At 46.4% G+C, this 17549-nt stretch overlaps 2 protein-coding genes and 1 long non-coding RNA gene across 6 annotated transcripts in view; all 3 read right to left on the bottom strand.

Moving 5' to 3' along the window:
* LOC135378140 (uncharacterized) overlaps window positions 1–17549 on the bottom strand; it is a 97219-nt gene that overhangs the window by 33553 nt on the left and 46117 nt on the right. The window lies entirely within an intron of this gene.
* LOC135378142 ((Lyso)-N-acylphosphatidylethanolamine lipase-like) overlaps window positions 1–17549 on the bottom strand; it is a 47023-nt gene that overhangs the window by 12858 nt on the left and 16616 nt on the right. The window lies entirely within an intron of this gene.
* Window positions 8436–10313, bottom strand: LOC135398564 (uncharacterized). The gene is made up of 3 exons (XR_010424118.1): window positions 9540–10313; window positions 9069–9105; window positions 8436–8785 (listed from the first exon to the last, which is right to left on the bottom strand). It is a non-coding gene; the product is annotated as an uncharacterized LOC135398564 (long non-coding RNA).

Genomic DNA, 17549 nt, shown 5'->3' with positions numbered 1-17549 from the left:
GATACAACAGCGTGCTATGAGGCTACAGAGACCTATAAAGGGCTTCACCATCTCCCCACTGAGCTCTGAGCCATCTCAAGGTAAAGCCAGTTCCGCACTATTGCGTTCCAATACATCCGTCTGCGAACCAACGCATTCGGAAGAGACGGACGCATGGGTTCGCGGAGTTCAATTTTTGGACGGAGCGGCGCAAAGAATGTCGGTCGTTGTTCCGGCAACCTTGCCGCCGTACGTTCTTATCTTCTTTTACTTCTCTTCACGTAGTCGGCTCCTACTGGATCGAAAGCCGTTTCTCGCAAAGCAACGTCGCAAAGGTGCGGACGTGAACTGGAGCAGCTCGCGTGGCCGAGTGGTTAGGGTGCTGGCCATGTCACGTCGAGACTGGGAGTAGGGTTCCAAACCCGGCTGTGCTCTCTGGGGTTTTTCCTCAGACGCTGTCAGACATACGTCGGCACAGTTTCCTTAGAAGTCTGTCCATGACGAACATTCACCCAGAGCGTTAGTCGTGACGTTGCCCACCTCTTTCAGCAGTACCACCACCACGTGGTCAGGGTCCGTCACACAGACGCTGACGGACGGACGGACGGACGGACGGACGGACGCGTTGGAACGCAATAGTGTGGACGGCACTTTACTGCAGCACTTGCAAGTGTAGCTCCAAAGGGCATCATGCAAGTCAGAACAGGAGTAGAAACCGGTCATCGCAGTAGACCTGAGAAGTGCCACATGTATGCAGAAGACGCTCAATGTAAGCACCCGATGCGAAATACCCGTGAGGATCTTCCTATCAAGTTGCAAGAGAGGCATTGCATGGAATAGTACGAAACATATATGAACTCAGCGGCGAGGGGTTCTCGAAGGACCCAAGCGCAGTACATCAGATGCGCATCACAGATGCCCGCAGATTGAAGAAACAAAGCAAAAGAGTAAACGCTACTTTTACCCGAAAGCTCTGATCCAAAGCGCTTAAGTAATCGGGCATGTTAATATTATTCGTGGTGTAAAAACTCTTATCTACGATTCCAGGCAGCACACCAAGTAACATTGTAGTGAATCAGGCAATTAAACATAGAAGGACAAACACAAAACAAGCCTCACAACGCCCAGTTGCATCTCTGCATCTCTGACCGGCAATCAGATGGTGTGGGTTCGAACAGAACTGCTGGTGCCTTTTCTTCAACTGCCATCATCCAAGTGAAGCACACAAAGTAACTGCGAAAGTGACCAGAATCGCCATTCACCGAGGTAGCAAAAGGAGGGAAAGCAACACAGGTCCTGCCCGTACGCCCGTATTGATAACAGGAAAGATGCGGAACGCGTGAGACCCACTGCGAAAAAGCTGGTAAACGGGTCCCCAGAAGAGTTGTTGCTCGGAAGGATGGTCCTAGAACGTACAGTAACACGGTCCTAATAAACGTCAGTGACCATGCGCCTTGATCGTCAAACCTGAAAATTAACCAAACTGATTACTCAAGTACACACGCAGGAGGGAACACACGAGGTCCTTACTAATGTCCTACAGCACATGATCGTCATCATGTATCTCTCTCTTTCTCTCTCTCCTACAGCAACGTGAGGCGAAAGGGAAGAGGGTCCAAATAGTAAGTAGAGATATAGTAATAGTAAGTAGTAAGTAAGATCCAAATAGTCAGTATAGTAAGAGAAGTGGTTCCTACAATTTATTTATTTATTTATGACAATAACCTCAAATGCCCTCCTGGGGCGGTACATGAGTGTGTGTGTGGGGGGGGGGGTGCATAAATACGTATCAAGAAACAATGTATGCTGGCTTACACTAGCATTCAAGATATGCAATCACACACGCACACACACACACATATATATATATATATATATATATATATATATATACATTGGATGGTGATGGGGTGGGCGATTCACCGCCGCTGAGGCTGATATGCAATCAGATTACAATGAAATGAGGCAAAGTTAGTCATGGATACGAGTGGCTGGGGTAGATCGTTCCAGTCGGATATTGTTTTAGGAAAAAACGAGTGCACGAAGTAGGATTTGTGACAACTGATGGGCTCTACTTTACAGGAATGATCTAGCCTAGATGAGGTGTAGTTGGCAGGACGTATGAAATGAGGGAGAATAGAAGAACCATAGTAGAGTTTGTGAAAGATACATAGGCGGGAACATTTCCTACGTGATGAGAGTACAGACAGACCAAGTGATGACTTAAAGCGATGCTAGAAGGGTAGGAGTAATTGGAGAGAATAAACCTGGTGGTGTGATTTTGAACAGATTCTAGAAGACTGATGTAATTAGCATGATGAGTGTCCCAGATGCTGGATGCGTACCCTAGTTTGGGCCGAACTATAATGTCTGATACGTGGCCGTCGAACTATATAATGTCGACATTAGGGCCGTCGTTAACAACAGCTTGGATATGGTTGGACCAAGAGAGGCTAGTAGACAAGTATTTATAAGAATTAAACAAAGAGGCGGGAGAAGGACCAATGTAGTATTGATGGGCCAAGGCAGACTTGGACCAAGAAAAGTGAAGCTGCCGACATTTTGAAGCATTTAGCGGTAGCAGCCATAAAGTACACCAAGCAAAGATGGAGTTGAGGTCCTTGAACAATTGAACAGGTTCCGAAAGGCTGATATAGTAATAGCCTACCTCTGTAAGGAGAAGCCGACAATGGCTCCACAAATGTAGAAAGCTCTAAAACCTGTGCGTGCTAGAGTGGAATGCTCGAGACCTTATGAATAGAGCCACACACTTAAAATCTCTGCAATACAAAAATGCTATGATGTGCTGGCTGGCTGATGTGCTATAAAAAGTATGTAGAAGAGAAAATGTACTAGCAGAGTCAGTAGATGTATAGGGACACGGTCACACTAACCGACGATTCCCCGCAAACGTACGGCACCTAAATTACAAAAACGCCATTGACACGTGTACTATACACCTGACATTTCCATGAGGTGGTAAGTCCAGCCAGACAACTAAGGGTCTTACAATTTCTCTATACCGCTCTCACCAACCAGGAAAAAATGCCTACTAAACACAGTCAGGAGAGTTCACAACTGAGATTAATTTGGGGATTATATGAGTGATGCAATTTTGGAAACTATCCTGGAATCTGTAGGGTCCTCAGTGGATGAAAACACGAAACACAACAGATGTCTGGCGTATATGCCAGCACCACTTGGTTCGAAGTATTGTGAAATACGTTGGGAAACACATCTAAAGTATCGGGAAACACGACAGCGAAGAATGTCACTGCTGCGTGGAGCGCCGAAGCGCGCACTCACCAGTCCTGCGCCCGTACGCTTCCACAATAACAATTTACGGTAACGATATATCTACTATCGAAGGGACAAACAAACAGAAAAACTGAGCAAGAGCGCGTACAGGGTGTATTTTTTATTACTGGGAGTTCTTTTCTTTTCTTCTTTTTTTTTTATAAGAAGCTATGAGAGCAGCATAGATGCCGTTTTCGCAGTTGAGCTATACTTCCAGGCGGATATCCTCTCAAAGAGAGTATGCAGCTACTATGACTAATTACCTAAAATATATTAATTAACTCTTTAATTGGGTCCGTTGTGCAAAAGTGAGATAGCAGAACCGGAGACAGTCCTCGTTGACAGCATTTCTATTTAGAAGTCGACGCACGTGCTCGTTTCAAGTTTTTGAAAATATATAAAAACTTTCAACGAGAATTGTCTCCCACTCTGCTGTCTCACTTTTGCCCGAAAACCCCCTAATTAAATAGTTAATTATACTTTGCGTAGTTTTGTACCTCCTTTTGCCCCACTCTCGATCCTCTGTAATGCGCTTGCGAATAAGAGTAATAAAATGAAATGAAATGAACTGACATTAATGAACTTTAGGTAGTTATACAGTAGTTACATATTCTCTGAGAGAATGTCCGCATGGCCGTATAACCCAACTGCAAAAACGGTACCTAGAGCCCTGCACGGGCCTGGGCCCCCGACCCGGCCCCGGGCCGACAAAAGACGCAAACACCGCGGGCCGGGCAGGGGCCGGGCCGACAAACATGTTTGCGAGAGTCAGGCTCGGCCGGGTCACGCAGCTAATTCCACACAATGAAGGACTATTAGTTCATATCACGCGCTTGCGTCATTCCTGTGCATATATTTGCAAAGACAAGCAAAGGACACTGCGTATGATTTGACCCTCTAGAACCTCCTCAAAGCCACTTCACATTGTTCCTGACTCCTCACGTATTTCACAATCACGTTCGCAAAGCTTGGTGAGAGGGGTAGGGATTGGGAGTAGGAGTTTGTCGACAGCATCCTCTACCTCCGCAAAAACTTGATAGTGTAAGTTGTGTAACGATAACGCCCTTGCACGCGTGCGTTCTGGATTTAATTTGGTCTCGTGCTGTTGCGGTATTAAACCGCCAGCACTTGTATATTTGCGACCTTGTCTTCTCTTCTTATAAATTTGTTTGATATAAGCTCTAGAAACGCGTACGTCACGGCTGGAAATACTAGGCCGGGAACTACTCGCTGAGTCACAGGGCCGGGTCGGGCCCGGAAACATCGACCCGTGCAGGGCTCTAACCTAGGTTGCTCACAGATTTTTAAATACAAAATCTGGAATAAACACCCTGTATAACACTCCAAGGAATCAATGAAGCCCCCAATGAAAGGGTACACCATGCCTCGCAGGAGCAACCACCTCAACTACCTCGAGCACGAGGTGTATGGCCCAGGACTAGCTCACATTACAAGTTGATAGACACCTGGGAGTAACTATCGGCAGCAAGTCTCCCTGGACACAGCAAATCAGAAACAATTGAGTGACTGTTAGCGCTTGGATTTTACACGAATTAGCAGCGGCAGCTGCTGAGGGGTGGTGTAGACACTCTCGCCGCTACATTGTTGACAAATGGTGATTAAAGAATTTTACAAGAGAGTTTCTACTGAGTGTATTTTATTTCATTGTTCCTCACGTAACGTGACGATGAGAGCTTTGTGATCTGAGAAATGCGTCGTGAGAGTTGCTTCTTGCATCAATGTTCGATTCTCGAGGACCAGGTCGACGCACGAATTGTAGTTGGTGGTGGGTTCTGTCTGTTGCACAGATACAATGTCATCTGGTTGGCGAGCTCGGTTGGGAATGTGGTTTTATTAGCATTCACGTTGAAATCACCCAGCAGAATAATTGGTTTGTGTCGATGTACCGTGAGTGCGGAAACCGAAGTTCAGAACCTGTGTCTGTGTTGCTCTAGGTGAGAAGTAAACTGAGAGTACACTGTCTAATTGGACGCCGCAGATTTTACCGATGTCATTAACCGTAGCATTCAACAGAGCTCGTTGCATCCATTCTCGTTGCTTAGATCGGCGCCGTTCTTTGGAGGCAGCTTGTTGTGCAGGCAACGCCTTGGGACGTCACATCCTGACCAGATAATTCTGGCACCCAGACAACACAGTTATACAGTTATATTGCAGAATGCAGAACGAACGAACGCAGAGAGGAGGAACGCAGAGAGGACGGGGGATGAGGGGAAGGTTTTGTGTCAACGTCGACGCGTGAAGGCGAAGTGTGGCATTAACAGCTGCCGCTGTAAAAAGGAAGGAAGAACACCCTCGACTTGCTCCGAAAACTAAGCGGAAATCCTGGGGATCCAAACACAGATAAATTCTTATATTACTCCAGCACTTATAAGGTCGCGTACACTGTATTCAGCCCCATATACTAGCACTGACAGCCCTCAGCTACATCATCTAGAGAGGCTACACACAGCAGAATTAAGTCAGGACAGAGCAGGCCTCCGACGATGACAGAGTCACCTTCTTGAGGGGAGGCGAGTCCCTCCAGAAAAGGAATCCCTCATCACTGCAGAAAAGATCACGTTCTGCGTGACTTTCTACTTCCACCTACTCCAGCGTTGCCCGGGTAAGACGTGATGATGAGCCATAATGGCAGCGACAGAGCTGTCCTGGTGTTCCTCTGGCGATGTTTTTTGTAACTCACGCGTACTACAGCGTAGCCAACAAGCTTTCGCTCACATATTCTCTGACATGCGCTACTGGCTGGACTGAGGACTCAAGAATACTAGTCCCTCACAGCCGGTGACAGCATCACGTTCTGCGTGACTTTCTACTTCCATCTACTCTAACGTTGCCCATGTAATTCCTGCTAAAGAGCCATAAAGGTGGCGACACAGCTGTCCTGGTACTCATGTCGCGATGTTTAAAGGGACAGTCGCATTCTCCGAGGTCAATTTCGAAACTAATGCGAATTCTAATTCCTTGCCGAGCACTGATATGGGCCCGAAAATACCATTTCGACCCGCGGCGTACTTTTCGCGCAATCCGATGAAAAGGAAACCGGAATCCTTGCGCCCTCGCTCTCTAAAAGTGGGAGCAAACGTCACCCGGATAAAGCCAATCAGCGCACGCCCTGGGTAAATGCGAGCCGCGCGCCTGTTTGGCGATCGCGAAGCGAAGGTAGCAAACATGGAGTCTGAAAACGAGAGTGATTTTCTCTGTCTGGGGGAGATTCTGATGAACATGTAAGCGGTAGCGGCGACGAGTTAATGCTGGATGATGACCCATACTCTACGGACCCAATGCCTCTGGAACCCGCCGACCAGGCACGAGATGTGGCTGCGGCTAACCCGCGGGATGACATTTTCAGGTGACGTATCTCTTTGCATGGTTGCCGTCGGATGTGCGAAACAGTTTAGAATGTTGAAATTGTTGTCGGCAGGTGTCTGTGTGGAGTCTGCGACCCACAGGAGCCCGACGAGCGCCTGTGTTGCCATTCTGTTGCCAGGGTGGTAGAAATGTGCAACAGTGCCGCCGTGCAGTGCATAACACAACACCCATTACTCAGGGACATCTGCCTCCGTAGGGAGCTTCTAGTGGTGTACGCGCCTCAATTCTGCCGCTATGATCAACATTTTAGGCGACTCAATCCCCAGGACCACAGGTAAGCCTGCTGCAGTGCTCTTCCGTTTGCTGTGATTACGACCGTAATGATTTTTTTTTCGGTTTAAATGACCTCCTATCAAGATTCGGAAGGGTAAACTCGGGTGCTAGTCGGGTGTTGTTGGTTACGCAAATTGTCGAACCTAAAGTGGACAGGGGTTGTATACATTCTCAGCAGCCTTTTGGCCTACACCAGTTTGTCCCCCATAAATCATAAGCGTGGCCGACAGCCGTGGAACGACCCAGAATCCTGGTCCAACAATTCCATTAGGAAAAGTGAAGAAACACTCTCGATATGCTCTCAATTATGCCAGTTAGCCATGGCCTGATTGGCAACACAAAACTCTGATTGACAGATATCCAGTGGGAATTCTGAAGGATAGTCTTACAAGTCTGAAAACAGAAGCATTTGAGGTGCCAATAAAGGGGGGGGGGGGGGGGAGCATGTTACTGAAGAATGTAAGAGTAATATATTTTGGGAGAAATTGGATTTTGCCGGAATTGGAGGGAAGCTGGTTCGGGAGGGAGTTAGCTGTTGGAATCGGGTTCATCCTGAAAGAGGCGGACCATTTTTCTGTTGTACTATGTTGCACACCTGCCAACCTTCCACATTCAACATGCGGGAGACCCCGGAACTAAGAAAGGAATGCACAGGCTTTGAACTCCAAGGTTGGGAGAGTGTCTGTTCTTCTGTTCTGGCCATTGTTTTCCCAACACTGTGGGAGATTTGGCAGGTATGCAAATGCCCACAAGATATAATGCTAAACAAAAAGAAATGTCATGTGGATTTGTCTTTTCCAGGTGCCTGAGGTTCACGGCATACTCGTCATTCACGAGATGGGTCTGGGGATACCTTGGTCCAAGGAACAGACGACAGGTTCCTGGATGCGTTGTCCGAGCCATCAGGAGGGAGTTCCCATCTACGTCCTATCAAGGCTATCAGCGTTACGACCATCGAAGCAAGGGTGTCTTGACAAGAGAGACAAGCTGGTGCATACTGATGGCTGGAACTGGAGACATGTAGTCGCAAGACAAAAATTTTGCTGACATAGGCACACTTTGTATAAATGAGCCCTTGGTCATCCCCCTTGCCTCCCATCAGAGGTTTTGGAGGATACTATAGGTGTGTGGTGTACGGATAGGTTTATCCGTACATCAGACACCAATAGTATCCTCCTAAACCTCTGATGGGAGGCAAGGGGGATGACCAAGGGCTCATTTACACCAAGTGTGCCTGTGTCAGCAAAATTTTTGTCTTACAGCAATCTTCGTCTTTTCGTCATTGCAGTGTGGGGGATGTTTTGTCTTGTCACTCTGTATCTCCAGTTGCAGTCAACAGACTGTCGACCCGTCTGTACAGCAAAAACTACTACACGTGGCAGTATTAGCTCTGGCATCAAATCCAGACTGTACTGCACTAAGCTAGTGCCGAGGTGGGAATATTTTGAATTCTGTGCAGATTTTCAATGCGGTGTAGGGACGGGAATAAAGAATGACCCTATAATTGTATCGATTTATTGTACAGTGGAGTATGACGGAGTGGGAATAACGAAATAGCATAGGTTTATTTGCCTCCCATTATGTATGGGAGGCAAATAAACCTAAGCTATTTTATTATGTTGTGCCGTGGTTCTACATTAATGTGGTGTGAAGTCTGGGCGGTTACAGGTACGCTGCCACAGGGATGTTAGGAGGGTTCATGTTGGCAGATCCATATCTGGTGTACTAATACGCTATGCAAGTCTGTGTCCATTGTTTTCCTCTTCCTGGAATCAGGGGATGACAACCCCCTTGTGAGATGCGCCGTGAAGTGGGTCCCCAGCACTTGCTTCTGCCATGACCTCCGCATCTGAAATATGGCCTTGAGTGTTAACACTCAAAAGAATATGTTGAGGGCCTAGCAGGTACAATAACAAATATAAAAATGACTATGCAAATAAATCTTCCCCTTTGCGGTCCCTGTTTCATTGGCACAGTTATTTTCCTGTCGACATTACGTTATAAACGCTGGCTGCTGCATCACACAAGATTCCTTTCACAGAACTCTACAATTTTCAGGGCTCGTACATATCCATTATTTTGTGGGACGTGCAAAAAGAATTGCAATATTTTCGTGGCTTGAGAAAACATACCAAATCCAGTTGATTCCGTTGACGTGCTTGCTGCCGCCTGAAATAGAGTCAGAAATTAGCAACAAAGCTGCAGTAGAATACTGATGCAAGTGTCTCGGACGTAGCCAAACACAGATTGCGATGCTTTCACATCCCTGAATGCTACCATCAGGCTTACACTATGAACTGTAGAAACATCCACTAGCTGCAATAAGATTAGAATAATGCTGTCATGTGGGAGTGTTACGTTACTCCTGCATAATACTGGCAACAATTAGCACAGCAACAACACACCAATCTTTTTTCTCTAGAGTACGCGTACTATTGCGTCAGGATGCTGCAATCATTGTAATAATTTGTGTACATTAGTAGCCGGTGTGACTGTGACGTTACAATCGGCGGCGAGGCCAGGTGTTCGCGATTATGTTTACTGTGACAACTGACATTTTTCATCGCAGCGTATAGCTGTGACCACGCAAAATTGTCACTTACCTCCGTTACTGGTTCCTGCCCTTGTTCCTGATCGAATGTGGTAGGGGTGGTAGGCACGGCGTCAATCTTCAGCCGCTTCTGTTTCTGCCGTAGCCCAAGCCGAACTTGCAATACATCTTCATCAAAATAGGCGTCGTCGGCGAAATGACAGGAACAGACGCGTGAAACATTCAATCCTTGGGCCACACCACAGTAGTGGCTGGCGATCGCTGCCACCCACTTTCGTTTCGTTTCGCCATTGCGAGGTCGTTGAAATGTAAGCTCGCTTCGCGTTATAAGTCTTTCTGCACCTGAGCACGTAGCACCGGTTTCCTGGCTGTGACATCGCACGTCAACGGCGTGAAATCCTAGGCCACACGCTATGGTTCAAAGTACTTCAAAGCAAACGCGACAAGACAACAAGAAAAAGGGGCAGCCGCACGCACAGACACACACAGAATCTGCGGCGGGAAGGAGCGCCTCCTGATGGTTGGTTTATCCGGGTGACGTCATCCAGTGTCGGCGCCTTGCGGGGATTGCCGTGCGCGCCGGAAGCGCGAACATTTAAAAATCGTTTCTGAGTCAACCAAGTGGATTTGTGCGGAGAAAATTTGCCGGCGTACATTATGAACGACAGGGAACATGACCATAATAGTTCCGGAACACGCTTCCGGATGCGACTATCCCTTTAAGCAACACACGTGTACTACAGGGTAGCCAAAGACCTTTGGCTTATACAGGGTGTTTGCTCTAACGTGTCCACAAATTTTATTTAAAGCGAGCGATAAAAGAGAAACGAGCGCTACTTTTCAGCTACTTTACTAAGAAACAGGTGCTACTAGTGAAGCAGTACCTGTTTCTTACTCAAGTAGCAGAAAAGTACCACTTGCTTTTCTTTTATCGCTCGCTTCAAATATAATTTCTGGACACGTTAGAGCAAACACCCTGTATATGTACTGCTGGCTGCACTTATGTCCCCAGAAGACGAGTCTCTATCCCCCGGTGAAAGCATCACGTTCTGTGTGACTTTCTACTTCCATCTACTCTGACGTTGCCCAAGCAATTCCTGCTGAAGAGCCACAATCATGGCGACACAGCTGTCCAGGTGCTCCTGTGGCGACACTTGAATTACAAACATTTGTACTATTCTACCAAGTATACATATTCCCTGACAAGGCTCTGAAGGACGTCGACACCCTGTCTCACAGAGACTCATGCACCAGAGTAATCAACCAGTGGAGTAAAGGCCGACCCACATGGTGCGTATTCCAGCGCGCAACATGTTACGTGTCACGCTCAGCGCACAATTTCACGCAGAATCCCTTTTCGGGTGTTGTTTGCAATGCAGCCCCCAATAGACAGATTATCTCCGATAAATAGGAGGATTAGCCATTGTGTCGGGCACAACACTTGAGGGCGCTGCGGGCGCGGGGCGCCACTAAGCACACGGGGCCCCACAAAGCAAGAAGAAAGGTATAAAAACTAGGGTAAGAGAATCGGAAACTAGACAATTGGTAAGTAAGATGCAAGCGAAACCGTTACTCGGAATGTACAGGGAACATAAAAAGGAAATACGATCGGAGGGAATTTTCGACAATTCCAGAGGGAGCGCGTTGCTGTTTGAGGCAAGGACAGGGATGCTAAGAACAAAAACTCATGTAGCTAAAGATTCGAAAATCACAGACAAAACATGTGGTATATATGGGCAGGAAGAAGAGACCGCGGAACATGTCGTTGATAAGTCGATAATTAAAAAAAAAAAACATGTCGTATTGAAATGTAAGGGTATTCAGCCGGCGCAAGAGGATGTGGCCATATCGGAAGCACTGGGTTTTCGAAACGACAGAGATGAAGTTAACTTCTTAGCGCAACACAAAATACTACGAGGGAACGCCTGAACGATTGGTGGGCTAGAAATAATTTTACGAAGATTAATACGCGCACAGGCGCTGGTACATGATTATTCAAACTTTAGTACATACACTAATTCTAGGCTAGGTTGAGCAAGCTACCGCTCGTTCCAAATGATAAGGCCGCAGAATCCACCCAGCCAGCCATCCATCCATCCATCCATCCATCCAGCCACTAGAGGGCGTTTCCGACGCACTCCGCAGATGAATTCATGGAACATGATGGGAAACAGCGGGGGATCAATATTCTGCCAACAACATGTCCACGCGACCATATGGTTCGCTCTGCATATCACACGCGCTGTTTCCACTGAGCATGTCTCGGTGTGGAATACGTATACCATGTGGGTCGCCCTTGAGCGTCGGAGCAACATTTGGGAGGCTCTCTCTGCCGTGCCAACACATTGGGAATCGCGTCTGTAACATACCCGGTTCTGGAGCGCTTGTGGAAGGAAGATCCAACGGGAAAAAAGATCCATCGGGAAATAACATCCAACGGTGTCACGTGACGGAGGGAAAAAAGCTCCACAAGGAAAAAAGATCCAAACGGAAGAAACATCCATAGGGAAAGAAGATCCAATTGGCAAAAAGATCCATAGCGTATCGACTATCGTGTCCAACTGTTAAGAGAGCTTGTCGGCCACGGAGATTTCTACCTCGGCTAATACACGGGCGTAAACAAGAGTCGCAAAAATGTCCGCAAACAATGACAAAGAGGAAAAACGAATTTCCTACAGTTTTTTCAATAGTGAAATATTGAAAATGTATTGCAAATTGCGCCCAACATACACGGCTGGGCAGGAGTGAGTTGAGAAATGTATGTGTGTAGACAGCACCGATGATGCCTTAGGTGAGGATTATTGCGTTGAAATAACGTCAGTTTGATTTGATTTGACCTTACTGGCGCAAGGATAACAATGATCATGCTGCGCTGAATAATTTTGTTGAGTTACGCTACATTAGGTCCAGTTCAGTCAGGTATTTGTATTATCGGGGACTATGAATTTCCTATGCCCATTGTCAGATCTGAGACTGTGTATGTTCTCATCATGCTGCACAGCCCACATCATTGTGACACTGGGTAAGGACAACCCAGCTCGCTACCGGCCGAATGGTGCCCAACGTGTGGGCAGGTCGCAGCAAAGTTAGTATGAGGTGATGTAATGTACATACAAAATGATCTGTGGTTTAATTAAGTATATGGTTGTGTATGAATATAACGTGTCGCAACGAAAAACCACGGAGCTTTGATGTACCACCAGGCGAGGGAGTCACCAATATTCCTCTGTTTCATTGTGAAACTTCGGAGGTACATCTGGCGAGGGGCTCACCAAGCCCTATACCCAGAGGGATTCCGAGGGTGCCCCCGGTGAGGGAGTCACCTATATTCCTCCGTCCTTCTGGACTTCGGGGCACACTCGGGCGAGGGTTTACAGCCCTGCTCCAACAACCTATGTTGCTAAATAAACTAAGCGGCCAGCGGTTCATCTTCCACAAGTAGCCTCAAGTGGAGCGGAATGCAGAAATCGCATAACTTTTTGAAGTGTCTTCATCTAAGCTGCTGATATGCAGGACATACCAACAGAAGGTGAAGGACTGTGACGACTTCACCGCAGAACTCACAAATGGGTGGGTCTTCTCCTATAAGCAACTGTGCATGGGTAAGGTGCGTATGACCAATGCGCAGTCTACAGTGGACCACTTTCTCTCTGCGGTCCGCGCTTATGCCGCCATTTCTGTTTATCAGCTCAGGCTTTATCATCTGGAGCTTGTTTCCGCTCTGTTCATTCCATCTAGCTTGCCAATCGGAATGTATAACCCTTTGTACTACTGTTCGGAAGTCATGCAACAAAATCCTCCGTTCAGTTGGTTCACTATGCAGTGCTCGTGCATCTTCACGATCTGCAAGTTCATTTCCTTCTATCCCACTATGGCTTGGGATCCACATGAGTTGGACAGTATGTCCGGTCGTTAAAAGCGCGGATATCGCATTTTGGATGTGTCGCGCTAGATAATTGTTTTTTTTTTTTTTTTTTTGTTCATCGGATGCTATAGCCAGGAGTGAGCTCAAAGAGTGAGTATATAACTTAGTTTTGGATCCCATGCTCTTGAATGTGATCAACAACCATTTTTATTGCGTATAACTCCGCAGTACGGATACTAGAACGCATATTTAATTTCTGCCGTTTCCTAATTGTACTTCCAACAAAAGCACATGCAACTCCACACATGCCTTTTGTGCCGTCAGTATAGAACTCCTCATGTTTGTCAAACCTCTCTTTGATCTGCAGAAATTCTTGTTTTATTATCAGTGGGTTAATCACCTTCTTGTCGAACTTTCTCAGCATGAGATTACACTGAAACTTTTTCTTTTCCTACGGTGGGGAACTATCCACTACACTGAATAGCGGATTCTGAAAATCACTGAAGTTCAATCTATGGGCTTCCTGTTCTAGACGCATGCTTATTGGTGGGACTGCACTGGCTTTGTTTTCAAAGAGTCGTTTGTGTCTGGTCTAGGGTCGCAGGGTTATTTGTTTGGCATATTATTTTTGCTGCGTATGTGAAGGAGAGAAATAGCCTTCTTTTGCTTAGGCTGCAAATGCCTCTTTCCGCACACAGGCTTTCCACTGGCGAAGTGCGGTAAGCTCCTGTTGCCAGGCGCAGTGACTGGTTTTGTATGGGATCGAGAATTCTCAACGCACTAGTGCTAGCTGACCCATAAACATCAGCTGCGTAGTCAAGAGTGGATCGTACAGTACACTCGTATATTCTTATGAGAGTTTCTCTGTCGGCTCCCCATGGCTTATGAGATAATACTTTCATGAGATTGAGGGCCTTGCTGCATTTCTGTTTGAGGTGTGTTGAATATACGTGAGCTTTTGATCAAATATAAACCCAAGGAATTTGTGTTCCATTCGAACTGGTAGGGCATGCCCACTCAGCTTAAGTTCGGGGTTTGAAAAGAGCCCGCGTTTTCGGTAGAAAACGACACATGTGGTTTTTTTCAGCAGAAAAGTGAAAACCGTTTTGGTCCGCCCAACCACATAGTTTATTTATTGCGACCTGTAATTGTCTCTGTGCCATTCGAAGATTGACCGAGCTATATGATACTTGGATATCATCCACGTATAACGAATATGGAATGCTGTGGGGAATGATCTCAGATATAGAGTTCAGCTTCATTATGAAAAGGGTGACGCTGAGGATACACCCTTGCGGAACTCAGTTCCCTTTTGGGTAAAGTAACGAGAGTAAACATCTCCTAACCGGACTCGAAATATCCGATCCTGCAAAAAGCTTTGTATGAACTTGATTATGCGCCCACGAAATCCGTACCGCTCGAGATCCCGTATTATGCCATATTTCCAGACAGTGTCATAAGCGCTTTTTCAAGCGCTGTTTCCGTAAAAACGCCTCCCGAATTTGCGTTTCCAAGCGGATTCAGTGGTCTGTTGTAGAACGGGGGGGGGGGGGGGGATATGTTTATTACGAAAAAAAAAAAACGGCAAGCAGAAAGGAAAGGTCAGCCAGACAGAAGTCGACTTGCTATTCCTTGTAGAAAAAAGAGAAAGAGAAAGAGAAAGGAAACAAACAGAAAAGGAAAAAGACACAAGCGGTACATGGGCAGCAGGGAGGCATGAGTGCACGATCGCTCAGAGGCAGTCTAGGAGCCCAGAGTCACCCAGGAAGCATAATAGCGCTCTGGTAGCTCTCTCCAGAACATGACATCATTGCAATTTGTGGGCTTATGATTACGTCACCTGCTCCTCGCGCCATCGAAACTTGTGGAGGCACAGCAGATCTTCAAAAATTGACAGAAATGCACAGCGTTCGTAAACAGGATAGAAATTTCGCGTATAGAATCCTTGAGGCACCTTCTTTTCATGGACTAAATAAAATAAATGCTGTTTTCCGAGTCAGTCCGAAACAGTAATGTTTTGATTGACATGTAGGTAGAGCGCTGAGGAGAGAGACACGAAACGCACACAGGAATAATGCGCCAAAAACCCCGAATAACCGTCATCATCAACACAGGAATAATCAGAATTACTACTAAAAGACTGCTTATGGGTGCTGTTTCGGTTTGACATAAATCCCGCAATCCCGCCCCGGGATTAGTCAAGAAAAAAAAAAAACTTAATTCCGGGATGCAACAATGGCCCGGGATTGCCAGCACAACCAGCAGATGGCTTGTTGGCGGTATTAGCGACAGGCGATCCTTATAAAATCCTCATTGCAGTTTATAGATATCAAGAATATTATTACTTATCATTACTTACTTATTTAAAAAAATATTGATTGTTAAGAATTCATGAAATAAGCAGGGGCAAGTGCAAACCATGCAGTGGATTATAGGTACTACATGGCTTTTTAGCAGGAAAAAAAAGTTACGCAAGGAGCGCATTGATGTGAAAACGCTGGAACGGGTGTCTCAAGTCTCAATACGAACTACAATTGTACAACACAAAGTTCCAACAGTGTCACATGACGGAGGGAAAAAAGGATCCAAACGAGAAAGAAGATCCATGCGGCAAAAAGATCCATGCGGCAAAAAGATCCATGGGGAAAGAAGATCCATGGGGAAAGAAGATCCACCAGTGGATCTTTTTTTCCTGAAATCGTTCTAGAGGGACTTTATTCTAGAGGTCGTCAGCTCGACGACGGTAAATCGCTAGAAAGCGGCGAATGACAAAACTTGAAGCAAAGAATGCTGCTAAAGCACTCATCTGGAATCGCTTCTAAGTCTACCAACTGGTCTGTACAGATGGATTAGTGCATGAACATCAGAAAAGTGCAGCGTGCGCTTTCTATACAGGGTGTTTGCTCTAACGTGTCCAGAAATTTTTATTTAAAGCGAGCGATAAAAGAAACGAGCGCTACTTTTCAGCTACTTGACTGAGAAACAGGTGCTCCTAGTGAAGCAGTACCTGTTTCTTACTCAAGTAGCAGAAAAGTATCACGTGCTTTTCTTTTATCGCTCGCTTTAAATATAATTTCTGGACACGTTAGAGCAAACACCCTGTATATTCTCCATGATAATACAGAATGGAACGGAAGGACCTCAAGATTTCCGATATCACTGACGTCAGCTGAGCTACGCGTTAGCTACAAACGCCAGCTACAGCTATAGCTGCCCCTCTTGAAGACAGGTCAACAAAGCAGTAAGGACAGACTCCGTTCAGTAAATATCTCCCACACACGAACAGACTCACCGGTGCCCAACACATCGTTGGCGATACTACACACTAGTACCGTGTTCCGCCGTATAAGACGAGTGTGCTACAATCTGAAGCAGTGGTTTATATAGAATCGCAAACATGGGGGATGTGGGGGATGTTGCAAAAAATTATGGAAAGGGCGGGGGTGCAGCTTCAACTATCATTGCTTACCTCTATCTGAAATAACACTGGCTCCCCGTAGGGGGTGCACAGGAAAAAGTTAGGGGGGTGTCGCCAAACGTTTGAGGGATGTAGGGGGGGGGGGGGGGTCTGGATGTGAGGGCCTCGCGGTTGCGAAACTCCCGATCTCGAAATTCACGGTGTGGAAAAAAAAAGCTCGATTGCTTCGTAAGATGATATGCCTTGTTTAAAAACCCGATACCACTAATTAGCCTCTCAGCTTCACCAGTTTTCTATGTCTGTCGAAGTCGTTTTAGCTAATGAAAGGCATATTTTAGCGGCCATTAGGCACAACAGGGCGGGCACACCGGAACAGCATGCTGGTTACCTTATTATCAGGTTAGTCCAAGTTCGGTGTTTGCATTTTTTGTCCAGGTTATAGTATCAATTCGCTGTTGGCACTTTCCCGGGCGCGACTGTGCAATTTTAGCCAGCTTATTTTCAATCGGGGGACCACGAAACATTTATTTCCTGCAGGTTATTTTGCAACGGGGATTTTGATTTGATTTGATTTGGAATTTTCTGGCGCAAGGATATCAGAGATCTAACACAACGGGGATTTCGATCACTTTATTTTGAGGTGCAGCCGTCTGGATATAGCACTGGTCTGAAGGCACAGGGAAAAACAACGGTTTTGCAGTGCCATCCCGCACGTCGTGATATAGGAGGAACCGAGGAGGCTCATAAGCTCGCAGCAGCTGCATTACTACAAACAAAGC

The sequence above is a fragment of the Ornithodoros turicata genome, chromosome 1 (assembly GCF_037126465.1).
Source record: "Ornithodoros turicata isolate Travis chromosome 1, ASM3712646v1, whole genome shotgun sequence".
Lineage (NCBI taxonomy): Eukaryota > Metazoa > Arthropoda > Arachnida > Ixodida > Argasidae > Ornithodoros > Ornithodoros turicata.
The sequence above is the reverse complement of the archived record's forward strand: the minus strand, read 5'-3'. Positions and strand labels throughout refer to the sequence as shown.